We start from the raw sequence: 12244 nt of genomic DNA on the forward strand, positions 1-12244 counted from the left end.
ATATTTTGGCTTGTAGCAGTGTGTGGGACTTGTTCTATTAGTCCATCTATACTAACCTCCACCAGGTTGCAAATTCAAAATAATTTTTAACTGAATCTAGCTCTGAAAAAATATTTCGGCTTGTAGCAGTCTGTGGGACTTGTTCTATTAGTCCATCTATACTAACCTCCACCAGCTTGCAAATTCAATATCATTTTTTTATGCATCTAGCTCTGAAAAAATATTTCAGCTTGTAGCAGTATGTGGGACTTGTTCTATTAGTCCATCTATACTAACCTCCACCAGGTTGCAAATTCAATATAATTTTTTCTGCATCTAGCTCTGAAAAAATATTTTGGCTTGTAGCAGTGTGTGGGACTTGTTCTATTAGTCCATCTATACTAACCTCCACCAGGCTGTAAATTCAAAATAATTTTTATCTGCATCTAGCTCTGAAAAAATATTTTGGCTTGTAGCAGTGTGTGGGACTTGTTCTATTAGTCCAACTATACTAACCTCCACCAGGTTGCAAATTCAATATAATTTTTTTCTGCATCTAGCTCTGAAAAAATAGTTCGGCTTGTAGCAGTGTGTGGGACTTGTTCTATTAGTCCATCTATACTAACCTCCACCAGGTTGCAAATTCAAAATATTTTTTATCTGCATCTAGCTCTTAAAAAATATTTCGGCTTGTAGCAGTGTGTGGGAATTGTTCTATTGGTCCATCTATACTAACCTCCACCAGGTTGCAAATTCAATATAATTTTTTTCTGCATCTAGCTCTGAAAAAAAAAATTTTCAACTTGTAGCAGTGTGTGGGACTTGTTCTATTAGTCCATCTATACTAACCTCCACCAGGTTGCAAATTCAAAATAAATTTTATCTGCATCTAGCTCTGAAAAAATATATTGGCTTGCAGCAGTGTGTGGAACTTGTTCTATTAGTCCATCTATACTAACCTCCACCAGGTTGCAAATTCAATATAATTTTTTTCTGCATCTAGCTCTGAAAAAATATTTCAGCTTGTAGCAGTATGTGGGACTTGTTCTATTAGTCCATCTATACTAACCTCCACCAGGTTGCAAATTCAATATAATTTTTTTCTGCATCTAGCTCTGAAAAAATATTTTGGCTTGTAGCAGTGTTTGGGACTTTTTCTATTAGTCCATCTATACTAACCTCCACCAGGCTGTAAATTCAAAAGAATTTTTATCTGCATCTAGCTCTGAAAAAATATTTTGACTTGTAGCAGTATGTGGGACTTGTTCTATTAGTTCAACTATACTAACCTCCACCAGGTTGCAAATTCAATATAATTTTTTTCTGCATCTAGCTCTGAAAAAATAGTTCGGCTTGTAGCAATGTGTGGGACTTGTCCTATTAGTCCATCTATACTAACCTCCACCAGGTTTCAAATTCAAAATAAATTTTATCTGCATTTAGCTCTGAAAAAATATATTGGCTTGTAGCAGTGTGTGGGACTTGTTGTATTAGTCCATCTATACTAACCTCCACCAGGTTGCAAATTCAATATAATTTTTATCTGCATCTAGCTCTGAAAAAATAGTTCGGCTTGTAGCAGTGTGTGGGACTTTTTCTATTAGTCCATCTATACTAACCTCCACCAGGTTGCAAATTCAATATAATTTTTATCTGCATCTAGCTCTGAAAAAATATTTCAGCTTGTAGCAGCATGTGGGACTTGTTCTATTAGTCCATCTATACTAACCTCCACCAGGTTGCAAATTCAATATAATTTTTTTCTGCATCTAGCTCTGAAAAAATATTTCGGCTTGTAGCAGTGTGTGGGACTTGTTCTATTAGTCCATCTATACTAACCTCCACCAGGCTGTAAATTCAAAATAATTTTTATCTGCATCTAGCTCTGAAAAAATATTTTGGCTTGTAGCAGTGTGTGGGACTTGTTCTATTAGTCCAACTATACTAACCTCCACCAGGTTGCAAATTCAATATAATTTTTTTCTGCATCTAGCTCTGAAAAAATAGTTCGGCTTGTAGCAGTGTGTGGGACTTGTTCTATTAGTCCATCTATACTAACCTCCACCAGGTTGCAAATTCAAAATATTTTTTATCTGCATCTAGCTCTGAAAAAAAAAATTTCGGCTTGTAGCAGTGTGTGGGACTTGTTCTATTAGTCCATCTATACTAACCTCCACCAGGTTGCAAATTCAAAATAAATTTTATCTGCATCTAGCTCTGAAAAAATATATTGGCTTGCAGCAGTGTGTGGAACTTGTTCTATTAGTCCATCTATACTAACCTCCACCAGGCTGCAAATTCAATATAATTTTTTTCTGCATCTAGCTCTGAAAAAATATTTCAGCTTGTAGCAGTATGTGGGACTTGTTCTATTAGTCCATCTATACTAACCTCCACCAGGTTGCAAATTCAATATAATTTTTTTCTGCATCTAGCTCTGAAAAAATATTTCGGCTTGTAGCAGTGTTTGGGACTTGTTCTATTAGTCCATCTATACTAACCTCCACCAGTCTGTAAATTCAAAAGAATTTTTATCTGCATCTAGCTCTGAAAAAATATTTTGGCTTGTAGCAGTGTGTGGTCCTTGTTCTATTAGTTCAACTATACTAACCTCCACCAGGTTGCAAATTCAATATAATTTTTTTCTGCCTCTAGCTCTGAAAAAAGAGTTCGGCTTGTAGCAGTTTGTGGGACTGTTCTATTAGTCCATCTATACTAACCTCCACCAGGTTTCAAATTCAAAATAAATTTTATCTGCATCTAGCTCTGAAAAAATATATTGGCTTGTAGCAGTGTGTGGGACTTGTTCTATTAGTCCATATATACTAACCTCCACCAGGTTGCAAATTCAATATAATTTTTATCTGCATCTAGCTCTGAAAAAATATTTCAGCTTGTAGCAGTATGTGGGATTTGTTCTATTAGTCCATCTATACTAACCTCCACCAGGTTGCAAATTCAATATAATTTTTTTCTGCATCTAGCTCTGAAAAAATATTTCGGCTTGTAGCAGTGTGTGGGACTTGTTCTATTAGTCGATCTATACTAACCTCCACCAGACTGTAAATTCAAAATAATTTTTATCTGCATCTAGCTCTGAAAAAATATTTTTTCTTGTAGCAGTGTGTGGGACTTGTTCTATTAGTCCAACTATACTAACCTACACCAGGTTGCAAATTCAATATAATTTTTTTCTGCATCTAGCTCTGAAAAAATAGTTTGGCTTGTAGCAGTGTGTGGGTCTTGTTCTATTAGTCCATCTATACTAACCTCCACCAGGTTGCAAATTCAATATACTTTTTTTCTGCATCTAGCTCTGAAAAAAAAAATTTCGGCTTGTAGCAGTGTGTGGGACTTGTTCTATTAGTCCATCTATACTAACCTCCACCAGGTTTCAAATTCAAAATAAATTTTATCTGCATCTAGCTCTGAAAAAATATATTGGCTTGTAGCAGTGTGTGGGACTTGTTCTATTAGTCCATCTATACTAACCTCCACCAGGTTGCAAATTCAATATAATTTTTTTCTGCATCTAGCTCTGAGAAAATATTTCGGCTTGTAGCAGTTTGTGGGACTTGTTCTATTAGTCCATCTATACTAACCTCCACCAGGTTGCAAATTCAATATAATATTTTTCTGCATCTAGCTCTGAAAAAATGTTTCAGCATGTAGCAGTGTGTGGGACTTGTTCTATTAGTCCATCTATACTAACCTCCACCAGGTTGCAAATTCAAAATAATTTTTATCTGCATCTAGCTCTGAAAAAATATTTTGGCTTGTAGCAGTGTGTGGGACTTGTTCTATTAGTCCAACTATACTAACCTCCACCAGGTTGCAAATTCAATATAATTTTTTTCTGCATCTAGCTCTGAAAAAATATTTCGGCTTTTAGGAATGTGTGGGACTTTTTATATTAGTCCATCTATACTAAACTCCACCAGGTTGCAAATTCAATATAACTTTTTTCTGCATCTAGCTCTGAAAATATATTTTGGCTTGTAGCAGTGTGTGGGACTTGTTCTATTAGTCCATCTATACTAACCTCCACCAGGTTGCAAATTCAATATAATTTTTTTTGCATCTACCTCTGAAAAAATATTTTGGCTTGTAGCAGTGTGTGGGACTTGTTCTATTAGTCCATCTATACTAACCTCCACCAGGTTGCAAATTCAAAATATTTTTTATCTGCATCTAGCTCTGAAAAAATATTTCGGCTTGTAGCAGTGTGTGGGACTTGTTCAATTAGTCCATGTATACTAACCACCAGGTTGCAAATTCAATATAATTTTTTTCTGCATCTAGCTCTGAAAAAATATTTCAGCTTGTAGCAGTATGTGGGACTTGTTCTATTAGTTCATCTATGCTAACCTCCACCAGGTTGCAAATTCAATATAATTTTTTTCTGCATCTAGCTCTGAAAAAATACTTCGGCTTGTAGCAGTGTGTGGGACTTGTTCTATTAGTCCATCAATACTAACCTCCACTAGGTTGCAAATTCAAAATATTTTTTATCTGCATCTAGCTCTGAAAAAATATTTCGGCTTGCAGCAGTGTGTGGGAATTGTTCTATTAGTCCATCTATACTAACCTCCACCAGGTTGCAATTTCAATATAATTTTTTTCTGCATCTAGCTCTGAAAAAAAAAATTTCGGCTTGTAGCAGTGTGTGGGACTTGTTCTATTAGTCCATCTATACTAACCTCCACCAGGTTGCAAATTCAAAATAAATTTTATCTGCATCTAGCTCTGAAAAAATATATTGGCTTGTAGCAGTGTGTGGGACTTGTTCTATTAGTCCATCTATACTAACCTCCACCAGGTTGCAAATTCAATATAATTTTTATTTGCATCTAGCTCTGAAAAAATATTTCAGCTTGTAGCAGTATGTGGGACTTGTTCTATTAGTCCATCTATACTAACTTCCACCAGGTTGCAAATTCAATATAATTTTTTTCTGCATCTAGCTCTGAAAAAATATATCGGCTTGTAGCAGTGTGTGGGACTTGTTCTATTAGTCCATCTATACTAACCTCCACCAGGCTGTAAATTCAAAATAATTTTTATCTGCATCTAGCTCTGAAAAAATATTTTGGCTTGTAGCAGTGTGTGGGACTTGTTCTATTAGTCCAACTATACTAACCTCCACCAGGTTGCAAATTCAATATAATTTTTTTCTGCATCTAGCTCTGAAAAAATAGTTCGGCTTGTAGCAGTGTGTGGGACTTGTTCTATTAGTCCACCTATACTAACCTCCACCAGGTTGCAAATTCAAAATATTTTTTATCTGCATCTAGCTCTGAAAAAATATTTCGGCTTGTAGCAGTGTGTGGCACTTGTTCTATTAGTCCATCTATACTAACCTCCACCAGGTTGCAAATTCAAAATAAATTTTATCTGCATCTAGATCTGAAAAAATATATTGGCTTGCAGCAGTGTGTGGAAATTGTTCTATTAGTCTATCTATACTAACCTCCACCAGGTTGCAAATTCAATATAATTTTTTTCTGCATCTAGCTCTGAAAAAATATTTCAGCTTGTAGCAGTATGTGGGACTTGTTCTATTAGTCCATCTATACTAACCTCCACAAGGTTGCAAATTCAATATAATTTTTTTCTGCATCTAGCTCTGAAAAAATATTTTGGCTTGTAGCAGTGTGTGGGACTTTTTCTATTAGTCCATCTATACTAACCTCCACCAGGCTGTAAATTCAAAAGAATTTTTATCTGCATCTAGCTCTGAAAAAATATTTTGGCTTGTAGCAGTGTGTGGGACTTGTTCTATTAGTTCAACTATACTAACCTCCACCAGGTTGCAAATTCAATATAATTTTTTTCTGCATCTAGCTCTGAAAAAATAGTTCGGCTTGTAGCAGTGGGTGGGACTTGTTCTATTAGTCCATCTATACTAACCTCCACCAGGTTTCAAATTCAAAATAAATTTTATCTGCATCTAGCTCTGAAAAAATATATTGGCTTGTAGCAGTGTGTGGGACTTGTTCTATTAGTCCATCTATACTAACCTCCACCAGGTTGCAAATTCAATATAATTTTTATCTGCATCTAGCTCTGAAAAAATATTTCAGCTTGTAGCAGTATGTGGGACTTGTTCTATTAGTCCATCTATACTAACCTCCACCAGGTTGCAAATTCAATATAATTTTTTTCTGCATCTAGCTCTGAAAAAATATTTCGGCTTGTAGCAGTGTGTGGGACTTGTTCTATTGGTCCATCTATACTAACCTCCACCAGGCTGTAAATTCAAAATAATTTTTATCTGCATCTAGCTCTGAAAAAATATTTTGGCTTGTAGCAGTGTGTGGGACTTGTTCTATTAGTCCAACTATACTAACCTCCACCAGGTTGCAAATTCAATATAATTTTTTTCTGCATCTAGCTCTGAAAAAATATTTTGGCTTGTAGCAGTTTGTGGGACTTGTTCTATTAGTCCATCTATACTAACCTCCACAAGGTTGCAAATTCAATATAATTTTTTTCTGCATCTAGCTCTGAAAAAATGTTTCAGCATGTAGCAATGTGTGGGACTTGTTCTATTAGTCCATCTATACTAACCTCCACCAGGTTGCAAATTCAAAATAATTTTTATCTGCATCTAGCTCTGAAAAAATATTTTGGCTTGTAGCAGTGTGTGGGACTTTTTCTATTAGTCCATCTATACTAACCTCCACCAGGCTGTAAATTCAAAAGAATTTTTATCTGCATCTAGCTCTGAAAAAATATTTTGGCTTGTAGCAGTGTGTGGGACTTGTTCTATTAGTTCAACTATACTAACCTTCACCAGGTTGCAAATTCAATATAATTTTTTTTTGCATCTAGCTCTGAAAAAATAGTTTGGCTTGTAGCAGTGTGTGGGACTTGTTCTATTAGTCCATCTATACTAACCTCCACCAGGTTTCAAATTCAAAATAAATTTTATCTGCATCTAACTCTGAAAAAATATATTGGCTTGTAGCAGTGTGTGGGACTTGTTCTATTAGTCCATCTATACTAACCTCCACCAGGTTGCAAATTCAAAATACTTTTTTTCTGCATCTAGCTCTGAAAAAAAAAATTTCGGCTTGTAGCAGTGTGTGGGACTTGTTCTATTAGTCCATATATACTAACCTCCACCAGGTTTCAAATTCAAAATAAATTGTATCTGCATCTAGCTCTGAAAAAATATATTGGCTTGTAGCAGTGTGTGGGACTTGTTCTATTAGTCCATCTATACTAACCTCCACCAGGTTGCAAATTCAATATAATGTTTTTCTGCATCTAGCTCTGAAAAAATATTTTGGCTTGTAGCAGTTTGTGGGACTTGTTCTATTAGTCCATCTATACTAACCTTCACCAGGTTGCAAATTCAATATAATTTTTCTCTGCATCTAGCTCTGAAAAAATGTTTCAGCATGTAGCAGTGTGTGGGACTTGTTCTATTAGTCCATCTATACTAACCTCCACCAGGTTGCAAATTCAAAATAATTTTTATCTGCATCTAGCTCTGAAAAAATATTTTGGCTTGTAGCAGTGTGTGGGACTTGTTCTATTAGTCCAACTATACTAACCTCCACCAGGTTGCAAATTCAATATAATTTTTTTCTGCATCTAGCTCTGAAAAATATTTCGGCTTTTAGGAGTGTGTGGGACTTTTTATATTAGTCCATCTATACTAACCTCCACCAGGTTGCAAATTCAATATAATTTTTTTCTGCATCTAGCTCTGAAAAAATATTTCGGCTTTTAGGAGTGTGTGGGACTTTTTATATTAGTCCATCTATACTAACCTCCACCAGGTTGAAAATTCAATATAATTTTTTCTGCATCTAGCTCTGAAAAAATATTTCGGCTTGTAGCAGTGTGTGAGACTTGTTCTATTAGTCCATCTATACTAACCTCCACCAGGTTGCAAATTCAATATACTTTTTTTCTGCATCTAGCTCTGAAAAAAAAAATTTCGGCTTGTAGCAGTGTGTTGGACTTGTTCTATTAGTCCATCTATACTAACCTCCACCAGGTTGCAAATTCAAAATATTTTTTATCTGAATCCTTCTCTGAAAAAATATTTCGGCTTGTAGCAGTCTGTGGGACTTGTTCTATTAGTCCATCTATGCTAACCTCCACCAGGTTGCAAATTCAATATAATTTTTTTCTGCATCTAGCTCTGAAAAAATATTTCGGCTTGTAGCAGTGTGTGGGACTTGTTCTATTAGTCCATCTATACTAACCTCCACCAGGTTGCAAATTCAAAATATTTTTTATCTGCATCTACCTCTGAAAAAATATTTCGGCTTGTAGCAGTGTGTGGGAATTGTTCTATTAGTCCATCTATACTAACCTCCACCAGGTTGCAAATTCAATATAATTTTTTTCTGCATCTAGCTCTGAAAAAAAAAAATTTCAGCTTGTAGCAGTGTGTGGGACTTGTTCTATTAGTCCATCTATACTAACCTCCACCAGGTTGCAAATTCAAAATAAATTTTATCTGCATCTAGCTCTGAAAAAATATATTGGCTTGCAGCAGTGTGTGGAACTTGTTCTATTAGTCCATCTATACTAACCTCCACCAGGTTGCAAATTCAATATAATTTTTTTCTGCATCTAGCTCTGAAAAAATATTTCAGCTTGTAGCAGTATGTGGGACTTGTTCTATTAGTCCATCTATACTAACCTCCACCAGGTTGCAAATTCAATATAATTTTTTTCTGCATCTAGCTCTGAAAAAATATTTTGGCTTGTAGCAGTGTGTGGGACTTTTTCTATTAGTCCATCTATACTAACCTCCACCAGGCTGTAAATTCAAAAGAATTTTTATCTGCATCTAGCTCTGAAAAAATATTTTGGCTTGTAGCAGTGTGTGGGACTTGTTCTATTAGTTCAACTATACTAACCTCCACCAGGCTGCAAATTCAATATAATTTTTTTCTGCATCTAGCTCTGAAAAAATATTTCGGCTTGTAGCAGTGTGTGGGACTTGTTCTATTAGTCCATCTATACTAACCTCCACCAGGTTTCAAATTCAAAATAAATTTTATCTGCATCTAGCTCTGAAAAAAATATATTGGCTTGTAGCAGTGTGTGGGACTTGTTCTATTAGTCCATCTATACTAACCTCCACCAGGTTGCAAATTCAATATAATTTTTATCTGCATCTAGCTCTGAAAAAATATTTCAGCTTGTAGCAGTATGTGGGACTTGTTCTATTAGTCCATCTATACTGACCTCCACCAGGTTGCAAATTCAATATAATTTTTTTCTGCATCTAGCTCTGAAAAAATATTTTGGCTTGTAGCAGTGTGTGGGACTTGTTCTATTAGTCCATCTATACTAACCTCCACCAGGTTGCAAATTCAAAATAAATTTTATCTGCATCTAGCTCTGAAAAAATATATTGGCTTGCAGCAGTGTGTGGAACTTGTTCTATTAGTCCATCTATACTAACCTCCACCAGGTTGCAAATTCAATATAATTTTTTTCTGCATCTAGCTCTGAAAAAATATTTCAGCTTGTAGCAGTATGTGGGACTTGTTCTATTAGTCCATCTATACTAACCTTCACCAGGTTGCAAATTCAATATAATTTTTTTCTGCATCTAGCTCTGAAAAAATATTTTGGCTTGTAGCAGTGTGTGGGACTTTTTCTATTAGTCCATCTATACTAACCTCCACCAGGCTGTAAATTCAAAAGAATTTTTATCTGCATCTAGCTCTGAAAAAATATTTTGGCTTGTAGCAGTGTGTGGGACTTGTTCTATAAGTTCAACTATACTAACCTTCACCAGGTTGCAAATTCAATATAATTTTTTTTTGCATCTAGCTCTGAAAAAATAGTTCGGCTTGTAGCAGTGTGTGGGACTTGTTCTATTAGTCCATCTATACTAACCTCCACCAGGTTTCAAATTCAAAATAAATTTTATCTGCATCTAACTCTGAAAAAATATATTGGCTTGTAGCAGTGTGTGGGACTTGTTCTATTAGTCCATCTATACTAACCTCCACCAGGTTGCAAATTCAATATAATTTTTATCTGCATCTAGCTCTGAAAAAATAGTTCGGCTTGTAGCAGTGTGTGGGACTTGTTCTATTAGTCCATCTATACTAACCTCCACCAGGTTGCAAATTCAATATAATTTTTTTCTGCATCTAGCTCTGAAAAAATATTTCGGCTTGTAGCAGTGTGTGGGACTTGTTCTATTAGTCCATCTATACTAACCTCCACCAGGCTGTAAATTTAAAATAATTTTTATCTGCATCTAGCTCTGAAAAAATATTTTGGCTTGTAGCAGTGTGTGGGACTTGTTCTATTAGTCCATCTATACTAACCTCCACCAGGTTGCAAATTCAAAATACTTTTTTTCTGCATCTAGCTCTGAAAAAAAAAATTTCGGCTTGTAGCAGTTTGTGGGACTTGTTCTATTAGTCCATATATACTAACCTCCACCAGGTTTCAAATTCAAAATAAACTGTATCTCCATCTAGCTCTGAAAAAATATATTGGCTTGTAGCAGTGTGTGGGACTTGTTCTATTAGTCCATCTATACTAACCTCCACCAGGTTGCAAATTCAATATAATGTTTTTCTGCATCTAGCTCTGAAAAAATATTTCGGCTTGTAGCAGTTTGTGGGACTTGTTCTATTAGTCCATCTATACTAACCTTCACCAGGTTGCAAATTCAATATAATTTTTTTCTGCATCTAGCTCTGAAAAAATGTTTCAGCATGTAGCAGTGTGTGGGACTTGTTCTATTAGTCCATCTATACTAACCTCCACCAGGTTGCAAATTCAAAATACATTTTATCTGCATCTAGCTCTGAAAAAATATATTGGCTTGTAGCAGTGTGTGGGACTTGTTCTATTAGTCCATCTATACTAACCTCCACCAGGTTGCAAATTCAATATAATTTTTTTCTGCATCTAGCTCTGAAAAAATATTTTGGCTTGTAGCAGTTTGTGGGACTTGTTCTATTAGTCCATCTATACTAACCTCCACAAGGTTGCAAATTCAATATAATTTTTTTCTGCATCTAGCTCTGAAAAAATGTTTCAGCATGTAGCAATGTGTGGGACTTGTTCTATTAGTCCATCTATACTAACCTCCACCAGGTTGCAAATTCAAAATAATTTTTATCTGCATCTAGCTCTGAAAAAATATTTTGGCTTGTAGCAGTGTGTGGGACTTGTTCTATTAGTCCAACTATACTAACTTCCACCAGGTTGCAAATTCAATATAATTTTTTTCTGCATCTAGCTCTGAAAAAATATTTCGGCTTTTAGGATTGTGTGGGACTTTTTATATTAGTCCATCTATACTAACCTCCACCAGGTTGCAAATTCAATATTATTTTTTTTGCATCTACCTCTGAAAAAATATTTTGGCTTGTAGCAGTGTGTGGGACTTGTTCTATTAATCCATCTATACTAACCTCCACCAGGTTGCAAATTCAAAATATTTTTTATCTGAATCTAGCTCTGAAAAAATATTTCGGCTTGTAGCAGTCTGTGGGACTTGTTCTATTAGTCCATCTATACTAACCTCCACCAGCTTGCAAATTCAATATAATTTTTTTCTGCATCTAGCTCTGAAAAAATATTTCAGCTTGTAGCAGTATGTGGGACTTGTTCTATTAGTTCATCTATGCTAACCTCCACCAGGTTGCAAATTCAATATAATTTTTTTCTGCATCTAGCTCTGAAAAAATATTTCGGCTTGTAGCAGATTGTGGGACTTGTTCTATTAGTCCATCTATATTAACCTCCACAAGGTTGCAAATTCAATATAATTTTTTTCTGCATCTAGCTCTGAAAAAATATTTCAGTATGTAGCAATGTGTGGGACTTGTTCTATTAGTCCATCTATACTAACCTCCACCAGGTTGCAAATTCAAAATAATTTTTATCTGCATCTAGCTCTGAAAAAATATTTTGGCTTGTAGCAGTGTGTGGGACTTGTTCTATTAGTCCAACTATACTAACCTCCACCAGGTTGCAAATTCAATATAATTTTTTTCTGCATCTAGCTCTGAAAAAATATTTCGGCTTTTAGGAGTGTGTGGGACTTTTTATATTAGTCCATCTATACTAACCTCCACCAGGTTGCAAATTCAATATTATTTTTTTTGCATCTACCTCTGAAAAAATATTTTGGCTTGTAGCAGTGTGTGGGACTTGTTCTATTAGTCCATCTATACTAACCTCCACCAGGTTGCAAATTCAAAATATTTTTTATCTGAATCTAGCTCTGAAAAAATATTTCGGCTTGTAGCAGTCTGTG

This window comes from Phyllobates terribilis, unplaced genomic scaffold (assembly GCF_046119375.1).
Source record: "Phyllobates terribilis strain yellow unplaced genomic scaffold, ASM4611937v1 Scaffold_5__5_contigs__length_657084704, whole genome shotgun sequence".
NCBI lineage: Eukaryota > Metazoa > Chordata > Amphibia > Anura > Dendrobatidae > Phyllobates > Phyllobates terribilis.